Below are 13,812 nucleotides of genomic sequence, written 5' to 3' on the forward strand. Positions count from 1 at the left end.
GACATTCACATGTAGCTGTGATGCCTGAGTGGCTTAAGTTGCTCTGAGGGTCTGTGCAGAGAAGCAAGGAGGACAGACACATTTTAAACAGACAAACACTTTAGTTGTGTTTCTGTTGAAGGCTATGAGCACACATTTGACTAGAAACATGCAATGCGTGTGGCTGATGATGTAAGAAAGGTAAGACACAATACATGTAATGTGTGTATGATGGACACATTGTGTGTCTCTTCTAAAAGCTTGACAAAACTGGAATAAATTCATTTGAGCTCTGATTAAATGTGGATGTGAGATGTTATGCGATTATATATGAAATTGAATTTAAAGGGTAACTCCAATACCAATGATACATTTTAACTATGAATATATCACAACGTATACAATACCTTGAGGTCAATAATTACAATAAATGAAAAGCAAATCCCTTTCTATTGTCAGTAGATATTATTATATAGCAATCCTTGAATGTCAGCATTTTGACAACAGTGGAAAAGTTGCATTTAGAAACCTCGGCACTTATCATTTCAATGCAATTGAATACAATAATATGGCACTTAAGAAACACAGCTTTAAATGAGCAGTTCAAAACATATGTGAATAATACGGATCAGCTATTTAATGCTGATCTACAGTATGGTTAAAACCTAGGAATACTGTAAAGTTTTGTTTTACCAGCAAAATAAATTACATTAAATAAACGTGGTAATGATGCCTAAAGTTATTGGTCTGGCCGGGATTATAATGGGCACCAATTGGTGTTAAGTAAAGCGTTAATCTAAAACCACTCACTACTAAATATGCATTTTAAGAGTCATACTTCCAAATACATATTATTATTATATGAATGGATTTCAAAGGTCCTAACCATCACCTACTTCTGTCAACAATCCCACAATAATGTAATGCAAATGATACATTGGTGGATAACAGTAATGCTAAATGACACGTCATTGATGACAGGAAAACGGTGATGATGACGATCAGTAAGGGTCAGACAATTTCCTGCTCATTATCGTGTCAAATATGAGTAGTTTATTATCTAGGCATGGCTGATTGAGAGAAAAACGTTCCTAACAGCTGTTGATACAGCATTAGCTCTTTGTTAAGTACTGTTGACCTTGCTGCCAGTTATAGAACATCACGAAAACTACAGTGGCGAGATGGCTGTGGTTGTGTGTTGATACCATGTGTATGTCATTCATTTTTCAATCATAACATACTTATATTTATTTTGTATGTTCTCACTGGAAAACTTGATTTCTTTCATTTTTCTTAATTCCAAAAGGAATGACTGAAATGCTAACGAAACCAAACCCTTTAAATTGCTACAAGGAATCAATGAATTCTTGTTCTACAAACGAGATAACCCTTACAGTAACCCCTACAATCGTGCTGTAACCGGGGCCTCTCGTGGGTGAGAGGAGGATAGTGTTAAGGAATCCATCAGATTGGTTGTCCTCCCACAAACCTTAGCTAATCAATGTACCATGCGCAGCGATTACAAATGAGTCCTATAAAATCAGATCTTAAAATAGATTCATCATTAAAATGCATTGAACGAAGATCGTGAATCGATCACAGAATATCTAAGGAGATCCAGTGGTGCTGAACTCATAACATATTTAAGAACAACAATATGATCATCTCTCACGTTGGCATCACATTAAAGACAAAGCCGTGAGAACATTGGATAGGACAAGATGAGAGTTGGCTCTTGTGAAATATTTACTCCTCCTGCTTTTAAAGCCCTGCAATCTCTGACTGATTGTGTCTGACACCCCTTTAAAATTCACAGGAGATAGACAAAGGATCAGAGATGTATTAGACAACATGCAGGGCCTGCAAAAGACTGTGTTGTCAGTGTATGTATGTGTGTGTGTGTGTGTGTGTGTGTGTGTGTGTGTCTGTGTGTGTGTGTGTGTGTGTGTGTGTGTGTGTGTGTGTGTGTGTGTGTGTGTGTGTGTGTGTGTGTGTGTGTGTGTGTGTGTGTGTGTCTGTGTGTGTGTTTATGTGTGTTTGTCAGCAGTATCTGAAGCCCACAGTGCCATCAGGCTCTCAAAAGAGGAACTGCCTCCTCTCATAGCTCCCGCCCCCCCCCCCCCCCCCTCATGTCTCCACTCCAGTCTCAGATACTTACATCTGATTGTATTTCTTTATTTCCCAGCAGCTTGTCACTAAAACATATAGATGTTGCGATGGCAATATAAGTTAGTTTGTTTCAATTCACCGTCAGAAAAGATTCTTTGTTAGGAAATGTATGTATCCGTGCGTCTGCATGCGCGTAAACGTGTTCTGGTGCGCGCTAACAGGGGGTGGAATCTCAACATACAAATCTGGACAGATAAGACAGGTTAACAAAACGCGCAGTCTAAATAAATAAAACAGCAAATGAACGGACTGCATTTGCGCTGCGATCCACCATATAGCACATCCACCCACCCATACACACACACAGTTTTACCACACGCACACACTTGAGTAGGACACCGGGCAGAGTGCGTTCCGCCGATCATCTCCTCCCTCCCCTCAGCAGCAGATTGCTGTGCCTCTAACGACAGACAGTCACAAAGTGTTGTGAGCGCGAGGCTGTAGAGAGACTGCATCAAGGAGCGAGGACTGCATGTGCGCTTGCATCGGGAACGGTGCGTGGGAGTTGTTCTCTCTCTACCTGCCATTTGCATTCCTTCTTTATTCTCCACGTTGATCCTCGGACGAGTGCGGGCCCACAGGGAGTCCCATTACCGAGGGAGGATCGCGCTGCGTGTGTGAGCGTGTGTGTGTGGGTTAAAAAAACTACAGCTGTCATCTTAGAACAGCGGCACTGCTGTTGTGGAGAAAGTCGTTGGAAATCAGCAAGAAACGGGTGGCTGCTATCTTTTCTTCTACCCCCCTTCAATTTTTTTTTTTTTAAAGCTGTCTTTTAAGGCGATGGACTTGAGATAGTGCGTCTCAATTTGAGTGTTGGTGACTGGGAGTTGCCGTCGGGGAGAAATGCGAGAGGATGCTTGGAAGCAGTGAAGGATACAGCAGGTGAGTTTTCGATTAGGAAAGCAAAAATGGGGTTCTCTTTTAACGCAGACTATTGTTCACAGTGTTCATTCTCATGTCGATGCAGTTTATCATGTTAGCTCAGCCCAAGGTTGTAAGAGGGGTGGAGATCCAGAATGCAGCGGTCTGGGCTACTTGGAAGGAAACATCCCTCAAAAAATGTGACTTATAATGTGTCTTGGGTGACGTTAATTATCAAGATCGGCTCTCCTAAAACTCCTTGGATAACATTCCGATGTCAAATCGGTATATTCCAAAATGTCCGAGAAAGTACGCGATGATAAGGGTAGAATCGGTTGACAGGACAGAAAAGCAAACGGGGACTTGAGTGTGCTTAGGCGCGTCCTCTGCAGGTAAAAATCATCTAATCCTGGCACATTGGAAATTAATTTAGAGATGTTATCCTTTCACATTTTGACAGTGTAATCTGGCCATTTCTCTGCGTATGTGTGCATGTCTGGGATGACGAAGGCTTAAGCCATTCAAATGTAATTGTCCCGTGAATGTGAGTGTGTGAGAATGGGGCGTGTGTGTAGCCTATGTGCAGGGGAAAGGGGTGTTTGGTGGGATTGCAAAATGTTATCTTAATCTAGCCTTGATTTGGCCATTTATGGACTTTGCTGAGATAGCATTTCAGTGTGAGGCAGTCGTGATCAACCCCATATGCCATTTCATTCATCTGCAAAGATGGCTATCTGTTAAATGTGCGGCGTATTAAAGCAAAGCAGGCTTCTGCAGCAGGAGTCGTGCATTTCATTGATCCTCAGAAACGACTTTGGAATTTTTGGGTTTTGAATATGACAACAATGGGGTCCATAAGGGGCTTACACTGCAGGACACAGGAAGAAACTTGTGTGTGTGTGTGTGTGTGTGTGTGTGTGTGTGTGTGTGTGTGTGTGTGTGTGTGTGTGTGTGTGTGTGTGTGTGTGTGTGTGTGTGTGTGTGTGTGTGTGTGTGTGTGTGTGTGTGTGTGTGTGTGTGTGTGTGTGTGTGTGTGTGTGTGTGTGTGTGTGTGTGTGTGTGTGTGTGTGTGTGTGTGTGTGTGTGTGTGTGTGTGTGTGTGTGTGTTGTTTTTTATTCAAGGCAGCATTTGCAGAGAATATATGACAGTGGCCCCTGAAATGTTTCCCTCTGTATTGTCTAGCACTGCTCCTTATAATGACACACCAAAACAGTTGCGGCAGAGTATCAGAAAGCTGTGTGATGCTGTGCCTGCGGACATTCATAAAGTGCTGTAGCTCTATTGGTTATAAATAGCCGGAGGGAGCGGACAGCCATAGCTCGAGCAGCCTCTCCCTGCTTTATCAGCGCTCACCATCCAAAATGATAGATATCTGATACACCCTGAGATATCACACAGAGGCAGGGGCAAGTGTGTGGCACATGGGGCTTCACAGATGCATTATAGCCTCTTATGAGTGCTTTGTTTCCCTCCTTGGTTACATTCTCTTCTTATTAAGAAATAACTTTAGTATTTTCCCTCTGCTAGGTCCCTTTGTGACACTCAATAGTGACTTTAGAGTCGCCTTATCACACCAGATGTTTCCCTATAATCCTTTATACCGTTCACAGCATTCCTTTAGGTTTTTTCACTTCACTTGCAGGCTTTAAATCGTATTGCTGTCGGGTTTTGATCTATGCGATGATTCGGGACGCTGCTGACTCAATCATGGCTGCCTTGCAACAGCCAAGAGGATGCTGAGGTGTGCGATCCGCTTTATCCACACGCCCTGGCTGCCTCGATTAAACAAATGTGCGGCCGCTGACCTTGGCCATCCAGGAGTTGTCAATAGGATTCACCTTTCTGCCCTGCGATAGGCTGGACATTAACAACAGAGCCCACCAGCTCGCTCTCCTGCAACATTATGCTGCTGTTGACATACTATATTGAATTACAACACAATGATCAATGTTTTTGCAATAAGCTAAACCTCCACACAGAGTATCAGATGTCTCAGGAAAATCATGCTCCTCATAAATGCATTACATTTCTACGAAGAAAGGTTACATCTTGGCATGTTTGTAATTGAATCTCATGCAGAAAGGATGGAACAGCAAACCTAAAACCAGAATAAGAGTGTGTGCTGCATTTTAATAAGTTGTAAATGAAATCAGCTTCTCTGTAGATTTGTCAGCAGACCGGGGCAGTCGAGACGGAGTGGGCGGTGACAGTGTGGACCATGATGTTAGTGCATGATGACTGATCACAGACTTGCCTTCTCACAACGCACTAAATGACCAACAGTGTTAGTGAGAGGGCTAATGCTGGCTTATGACGTGTAAGCGCGTCTCTTGGAGACACTCACCCCGGGTGTAAAGCCGACACCTTCTGCATTGGCAAGGTGTTTATTAGCTCCCAGTTGTGAGGCCTTGATGCCTAGATTATCCACACGTTGCTGGGAGATTTAACCCGGCACGGCAATCATGTTGTCTTAATCAGACCTGGCTGCCATTCCACTTGATGCCAACTCCTTCATACATCTAATGTGCCCTGGGCTGGATAACATGTTCATAAAACGCCTGCGGTGGGATCACAGTAGCTGTTTGGTTGAAGGGGGGAGGGGGTTCTCGTTCACAAGTCGCTCTTGTCCTTGCTGGATACCTTTTGAGCTAGATGAGCAGGAAAAGCAGCTGCCTGTGTTGTCTCAAAGTCCTCCGAATGATGTGTTTTATCTTTTACAGATGTATCATTGTGAGATCTTTAAGTGTCAAATGTTTCACCTATTATGTAACTTTCACAGACAGGGTGACACAAGCACTTAAAGGTCACCTATTATGCAAAATCCACTTGTTCATGTATTTTGTAAATAAACATGTGTCCCCTCTGTGGAAAGAGATTCTGAAAGTTTCAGGAACAAAGATTCTCTCTCTTTTTGTCCTGATCCATTTATATAAAAAAACCTGTCTGAAAATGAGCTGATCAGATTTTGGCCACTTTATGATGTCATAAAGATGTTTTGGCTTGTGTAACCATTAGCCAATCACCAACCAAGGTAACCCCCCCCCCCCCCCCCCACCTTATCCCCTGAATCTCCTCCTAGAGCACCATTGTGTTCTTTGTAACAGAATCTCTCTCAGAGGGGCTTGGGGAGGGGCTCCTTATTTTCATCTAAAGTAACAGACAGAGAATCAGCACTTTGGAAACAGGGCTGAAACAGAGGGGATTATGGGTAATGCTGCAATGACCTGTTTGGTATTTGGAGCCAAGCACTTCAGAGGCATGTTCTGTATCTGAGACCTATAATATATTGATGAAAAACAGTATAATAGGGGACCTTTAATCAACTAATGAAACACCTCGTGATTATGTTATTGCAATGCAGTCATTCATGGGACATGTCTCTCCAAATACAGTATGTACTCTATCATGCTGAACAATAACCAACAACATTTTTCTTTGTTTCAGGGTTATTGGTAGAAGAGTATTTTTTTCACAGTGGTGTAATGGTTTTTAGGCCTGTGGGTGACAACACATCTAAATGTTCATGCTCCCGGCTCTATAAACAAACCATGCTGCTTTAACAAAGCTCGGTTGAATATCTATGAATGTATCCTGGTTTCCTACAGTAAACACTGCAGTCTATAAACACATGTGGGCATGCAGCCAATGATTTGCCCTCCATTTTACCTTCAGAGTGATAGTGGCTTTAACAGTGTCATTTATGGAATCAAATTTGTCCAATTGCATTGCCCTTAATCTGGTGATGATTCAAGTATTAACATAATTAGTATATGCACTAATCCAGACTTTGCACACACCTTGTTTTTATCACATTGGCCACAAATCGGAAAAAAATACTTTTTAAAATGAAATCGAAAAATAGCAAGTTCCCACATGGTCTAAGCCACACGATGTAATGCATTTCTATAGAACACATCCACCCTCTACTCTTCACGATTATTAGGAGGCTTCTAAATGTCATGCATTCAAATATGCCTGTGGGGTTCACTTAGCGTTCAAGGATTAATGTAAAAAAAAACGCTGCACCTAATTCTGATCTGCCTCACGGTGTTGTGAAAAAATTTCTTTAAAGAGTTTCTGAAAAGGTGCCTTGAGAGAGCGATTTCACCTTTTATGCTTGAAAAAAATCAAGGAGTCCACAAAGAAAAGCTGCATTACCATTTATTTTCAAATGGCACCCGCCGACAGGAATAGATGGACTACAAACAGTATGCTTACAGTAGAGCACTTTACCTCTACAAGGCTAACACATATTCAGAATCCACGTGTACGGCATTCATTTTGATTTATTCTAAAAGTCCTTCAGCATTGCCAACATTCAATACAATTATATTCCAAACAATCTACAAAAGATGCCAAGTCCTAAGAAGTGTTTACAAGCCTCTTGAGAGAACAATTGCATTCACTGCATAGGGACTAATCAGTAACTATGCTGGCTCCCCTGTTGCCATGCAGACTTAAACTTAAAACACCCATCTTTTAGACAACTGTGAATGGCATGTGTGTCACTCTGTTAAGCTGCTAGTGGGCTGTAAATGACACTGTTAGAGGCTGTCGGTGGCCTCAAATTGACAGCTGTGAATAGGAGGTGACAGCTAAAACATTTTAGTTCCAAGATGCTGAAGCAAATGGCAACATGCACTCTTTGATTTCACTTATTCCCTGAAACTGAATGCAAATGAGATGTTACGTGGAATCCATATCCATTGTGTTATACAATGCCTTTTTTTTCGATCTTTGCACTGAATATTATTGTCCCGTATGATATTCACAAACATATTTATAACTGGTGTCAATTGTTTTGCGGTGGTAATGATTGCTATTGTGTGGCAAAATTACAATATTTCGCATCTGTTCTACTGAAAGCATCTATTCACACAGTGCTATTCACTCATGACTGGAAACCCAATAGTGGGACAATAGAAACTCCACTCATACAGCCTCACTTGAATGGAGCGTATGATATTTTACAGAAGTGGGAACAAGATCTGTGTTTCTGCCCCACCTCTCTGGTGTAATAGCTGTTAGAATACCCCATTGAGATGCATAGTTCACACAGTTCAGTGTTTAGGTAGTGAGATAGCACTCTCAACTCTCAATATCTTTGTCTAATAGGCTGACCGAGGGTCTACTTCAAGTTGAAGTGAAGGTGTCATTTGCCCCGGATCCCCTACAGATCTCCTCTGATTTTAAAAGCAAATTAGGAAGTAGTGTAATAATAATGAAGTCCTTTTTCTTTCCTGGGTGATTCTGAGCTGATTCTCCCTGGGTTCGGCTAACCTGACCTGTTCCTAGCCATTGAGGTAATTCATGTTTGAGTTAGGTCTGACATGTCATGGCACTGTAAAATGGCCAAAACTATATCTGTATCAAACCAAGTTCATTAATGGCATGGCCACCGCTGTTCAAGTATTATAGACAGGCTGCACTCTGTGATACTAGGATTAAAGGGTTCTCAAATCACTCACATATTGTAATGTACTCCAAGCCCATTATCCCCTCCTTCTGTCAGATAAGTGTAGGTGCTTTTTATCCATCGACAGTGAGCTCCCATTCATCATGTGATGCAAGACAACAGAGGCCTTGCTTTGAGGTATAAAATGGCAGGGGCTCTTAGTTCCCAAATAGGTCACTTTCTTCCACCATGGTGTTCTCTCTGTTTAACTTCTCTAAAAGCTCTGTCTGTTTGTCCATCTCCCTCACTCACCTTGTATCACTGTCAACAGAGAGGGGGAGAGGGAGAAGGGAATGACACAACAGCATAACAAAGAACCGCTCATACTGCGTCGGAGGAGAGCAAAAGTGCAGGGAGGAAACAAGGGGTCAGATTTCAGGTTATCGATCAGACCGGAGCGGCGTGAGGAGATGTTAGTTTCTGCTAGACATGAAGAAGCAGCAATGCTCTCACCTACACAAGAGATTTCCCTTTGCTTGTAGCAAAACTTGAACTTGTGCTATGTCACTGAAAGTGTATTCATCTCCATCAATATTTAGATTATCTATTATTATTATAGTGGAGTGTCATATCCTGTTTATGTTCTTGGGTTAGTCTAAATCTTGGATATGTTATTTTGTTTCCAATATCTAATAACCATTTCCTGACTAATTTTGAATGTGAAAAACAAAAAACGGGATTTTCTTGCCACCTCCATTCCAAGTCAGAAATAGTTCATGACTCGTGAAAATGGCTAAATTAAATTAATTGAGCATTTATGAGGCTGGAGCCAATATTCCCAAACATCCTCATTTGCTCTACAACGTTTTCAAAAACAATGACGAATCCCCATCACAACTTTCCACGGCCAAACTAATGTGTTAAATTGCTTATTTACTCGGACCAGCGGCCAAAAATCCAACATGTTCAATTTATAATGTTATGAAAACAAGCAAGAAAGGCATGCAACCCTTCAGACTTCATATTCAGGAAATATATTATTTTTCTACCAATGAATGGCTAAAAGACTAACAGTTCATAAAAACTTGAACACTAGAAATTAACCACATGTGCAACATATTGAAATATTTAACATGGTTGAGCATATTTTAAGGAGCTATTTGCTGAGGTGCATGAGCAATGTGTTACATGTATTTCTATAATGTATTGTTAGGATTATTGCTTTTAATAATCCCACAGCTCTTATAAATATATATTTCATTAAAATGCTGTTTAGAAAGCAGGATAATTTGAGCTGTTAGATAAGAAGGTTACACAAAGCAGAGAACTATGACTAATGCAAATTTTACAACTAATAGTACTTGTGACATTGTAGATTTGTAATGTGCGTTTAGTTGTGTGTAGCTTTGCAGGACTGCATACAGTAATAACTCCTCTCTACGCTGGGCTGCACAGTGTTGGTGGGTTGGTTAAGCAGAGAGGCAAGATGGAGAATCTCATTAAGTCGATGTTTTTCAGCTTTCATTCGGTAGAAAACAGAATGCAGGAAGTTTTGTTCAAGGACACGAAAAGCAGAATTACTGCCAGAAGGTTTGGGATTCAGGTTTTGCCACACCTCAACGCACATTGCTGTCTGCGTGGATTATCATCTGATCCCCTCTAAAAGCAAATCACAGCTCGGACTTAATGATTTTGCACGCACTGCTGGCTGAATGAAATGAGTAGATACATCTGATCAAAAGCATCTCTTTTCAGGATTCATTTGTTTTTGTACATCATCTCCATTTGGTACCTACATTTTAACTTTTGACAGACAGTTACTAACATCGGCTAGTCACATGCTCTAAATCTGGGGGGATGAGTGAGTGCAGGTTTAGCGGTGGGATGGTGGTGGTGGCAGGGCGAGTGGGGGGGGGGTGAGACTGATGAAACGACCAGGCAGCGATCAAAGGCGAAAAAAAAGAAATGGCATTTGACCTTGTTGGACGCTGGCAAGTGGCGTGCCACAGAAGTGCTAAGTAGTTGGGAACCTGTGGGAATTGGGAGGTCTGCAGAGCGTCAATGTGGGGCCAGAGGAGGGTCCCGGCAATTTAACCTGGCTTCCATCTCATAACTGATTCATCAAGACACTCTTTTCAAAAGGTGGAAAGGAGGGCAAAAGTTATTATGATGTTGGAAAAGTCATTTTAAGATATGAATCTCACATGCTTTGTAGAGAACGTGACTAACTGTGAATTTAAAATCTTGCTCATGATGAGAAGTAAATAGCTCTTTGCGTCTGATGTCACAACAGAAGCTTCCGGAGCAATCTGTCGTACAGTACATACCCTGGTGCTGAAGCTGTGATATGCAAATGTCATATACATAATTCAGGTGTTTTGCATTTGCGTGTGCTTGCTGCTACAATGTTGGCAATTATGGGTGAAACAGTAAACAGAGAAAAACAGCAAATGGTGAAATTGTAAAAAGCTGCAGCCAGACAACGTTTTGCCTAAGACTGAAACCATTCTTCAATTATATCAAAAGTGTATTTGTTTCATTTTAAAACAACTATAAAAAGAATAATTTATCATTTGATTACATTTCTGTTCTAAAAGCAACATTTAAATGTCATTGAATGTTTCAGCATTGCAACTATTGTCTGCCCTGAAGCACAAATGTATTTTATTTGATGAAGTAGCTCTCAGGTAAGAAGATGTTTGTTTGTTCCAAAGTTCCTGTTATTCCATTTCCATGCCAATGCTATAAATACAAATATGTTCAATCATCAGAAATGCAAAACATAGAAATAAATATAAAATGTTTTTTCCGCCCAGCCAGCAATGTTTCAGCACTGTCCCCTCTGTAAATGTCATACTAGTTACATCACAACAAGGCTAACATGACAAGGCTACAAAGATGAAATTCAAAAAATGTGTGTCCACGAGCATGACATATCCCTGTCTGCACGCTTCAACAAAGGCACTGCTCTTTCCAAGGAGACAAAAAAAAAAAAAAAAAAATCTTTAATTAGAGCATGAGTGGCAGACGGGTCTCACTTCCCAGCTCTGCAGATTGAGGCTGGATGGGCTTTGATATGAATTGCTCTCAAAATCTAATGAGGTTTTTCTAAGAGATATTAATCCACACATGGTTTATATAAGCTTCCCTAAATGTGCCATTTTAAAGTGTCTTTAGCAGAATCACTTTAAAGCTGAAAGAAACTTCTACTGCACATTTCCGTCACATCTTTAAAAAGGGGTGCACTAGTGTTGACAAGGGATTTGCAGCCTCTTTGCCAACCCTAAAGCCATCTGGTATTACTACACAGGGTCACCTTGTCATTGATCCATGTGTAGCATGTGAAATACCTAGATTGTCTTTCTAAAAGTGAGATTCAGCTCCCAGTAGTATGGAGTGGGATTAGCAGAGCTAGTGAGATGTGATTCTTTTCTTTTCACTATCTTTATGACCTCCTCTCACACAAGAGGAAACCGAAGATAGGGAACGCGAGGATACAAGGACAGCTTAGACAAGTAATTTTGCCTTTAATTGCTCGAACCTCCCAGGAGTGCTATTGCTTAAGTACTTCAAAAAACTGTTGTTGTTTTGCTCCACATAATCTTTGATCATTTGAAGGTCAGCATTTTTTCCCTCTAAGCTTCTTATGGGAGAATTTGGAGCAGGTGGATTGCTCAGAGAGAGGAGACAATGTCCCCTTGCTGGAGTTGAGAGTGAGAGCCCCTTTTCTCCTTCCACTGCAGTTACTTTCTAACCGCCTCCAAAGCCCGTCTCGGCCATCTTTTATACAGCAGTCTTTTGTTTTTTCGTTCTGCTTAGTCCTGATTTCCCAGTCTATATCAATAGCGCCATTATGCGGGGTTGTATCTGGCTAATTAACGATTCATCTTTCTGGGCAATCTCTCAGAGGACATCTCCCCCCCTATCTCTGCACTAGAGCCACGGTGGGGTCGGCGAGGGCTGCTGCACTCGCTGTAGATTGTGGAGGGGGGAAAAAAGCATCGACATAAGGTCGTTTCAGTGAATTGATACTCAGAAATGGAAAGATATAAATATTGGATGCTTAGATTGAGAATAAGAGTACTTATTGATGAGCTGTGGTATATGTTTTGGGAACAATCGATTGTATAGTAGACTCAATTTTACAGGGTTGTTTTTGTCTGATTCCTGCCTTTTTTGCAAAAGCATATTTATTGGCTACAGTCTGTAACTAATCCCTCTATAACTTACATACTGTGAATTATTGTCACTGCCAGTATGTGTCAGTTATCTAGCCTATGTTATCAGCAGAAAGCCATTTGAATCAATAACTGAGCAGACCGCAGCCTATGGACAATTAATTTACCACCCTTTGCATTTCAACAGGCGCCATTTTGTTTGCATATACAATCAGGTGATTCATGTTGCTTGAAGTAGGGATCCTGAGTCACTGTTTGGCAGCGCAAGAACAGCACTCTTTGAATTTCAAATGCCGTGTTGTTTTGGGTCAGCTGTAATTATAGTTTAGTGTTGAAAGTCAACAGATGTCTGGGTCAACACATTAAAACAAGAGCCATTATACCCTCTTGATACACTGCAGACCTATCACTAATTATTTGGGAGGTTAAATCTACCTTTTTGACTTGTCACGTTGCAAAAGAGAGCAGAAAAAAAAGCAACTTGTTTTGTTGTCGAGCAGAAACATCATCTGCCTCAGAGCTTGGGCTGGCACTTGAGCACTTCTTATAATGCAACTGATTTTTTTGATAAAGCACTTATGAGACAGAGTTTTTGTCTGAGCCAACTCCAAAGAAGAGATTAATCCTAAATGAGAAAGCTTAGGTGACTTTGTTCACGCAGTACTTTGCCGTAAATCAAGAACTTTGAGGAGGCTTTGACGTATTTTTTCTTTTTTAATAAGATGAATGTGTGTGTTGTACATTCTCGCATTTCTAAAAGGTGTATTTACACTGCCATCCATTTTAAATCCATGAAAGACTGAGTCTCTGAATGAGATGTGGATACTTGTCAACCCTCCCGATTTTCGCGGGAGACTCCCGATTTCATTGCCCTCTCCCGGTTTCCTCCCGGGGTCATATTTCTCCCGCATTTCTCCCGATTTCTGACAAAATCAGATTTACACAGGACTGTTTCCACTCGGACTTTAATACAGCTACACCATTGTTTGGTTTCCATGGTAACACGTCTCTTTAGTAGCGCGCGCAACTCAAAGTCTGAGAGGGTGAGGCAGATAGTCAAAGAAAACAGAACGATAATCGACAACTACTCTACTCTCTGCTCACTCCTTTCCTGTAAAATACAGGTCCAGCCCATATGCTCCATGAAGGACGGTGCTACAGGCCGCAAGGCAGTGCACTTACAACTACAATAAGCATGTTAATGTTAATCTAACAGCTCCGGCGATCCA

The 13,812-nt window shown here is 41.3% G+C and overlaps 1 protein-coding gene across 3 annotated transcripts in view; it reads left to right on the top strand.

Annotated features, from left to right (window-relative positions):
* lingo1a (leucine rich repeat and Ig domain containing 1a) overlaps positions 1 to 13,812 on the top strand; it is a 128,784-nt gene that overhangs the window by 99,267 nt on the left and 15,705 nt on the right. The window contains exon 1 of one of the 3 annotated variants that reach the window (XM_079679885.1): positions 2,478 to 3,030. The exons of the other annotated variants lie outside the window; for them this stretch is intronic. The gene's annotated coding sequence lies outside the window, so the exon portion shown is untranslated. Of the gene's footprint in view, positions 1 to 2,477; positions 3,031 to 13,812 lie in introns of those variants that run through there. 3 annotated transcript variants of the gene reach the window in all.

Source organism: Notothenia rossii, assembly GCF_949606895.1.
Source record: "Notothenia rossii genome assembly, chromosome: 5".
Lineage (NCBI taxonomy): Eukaryota > Metazoa > Chordata > Actinopteri > Perciformes > Nototheniidae > Notothenia > Notothenia rossii.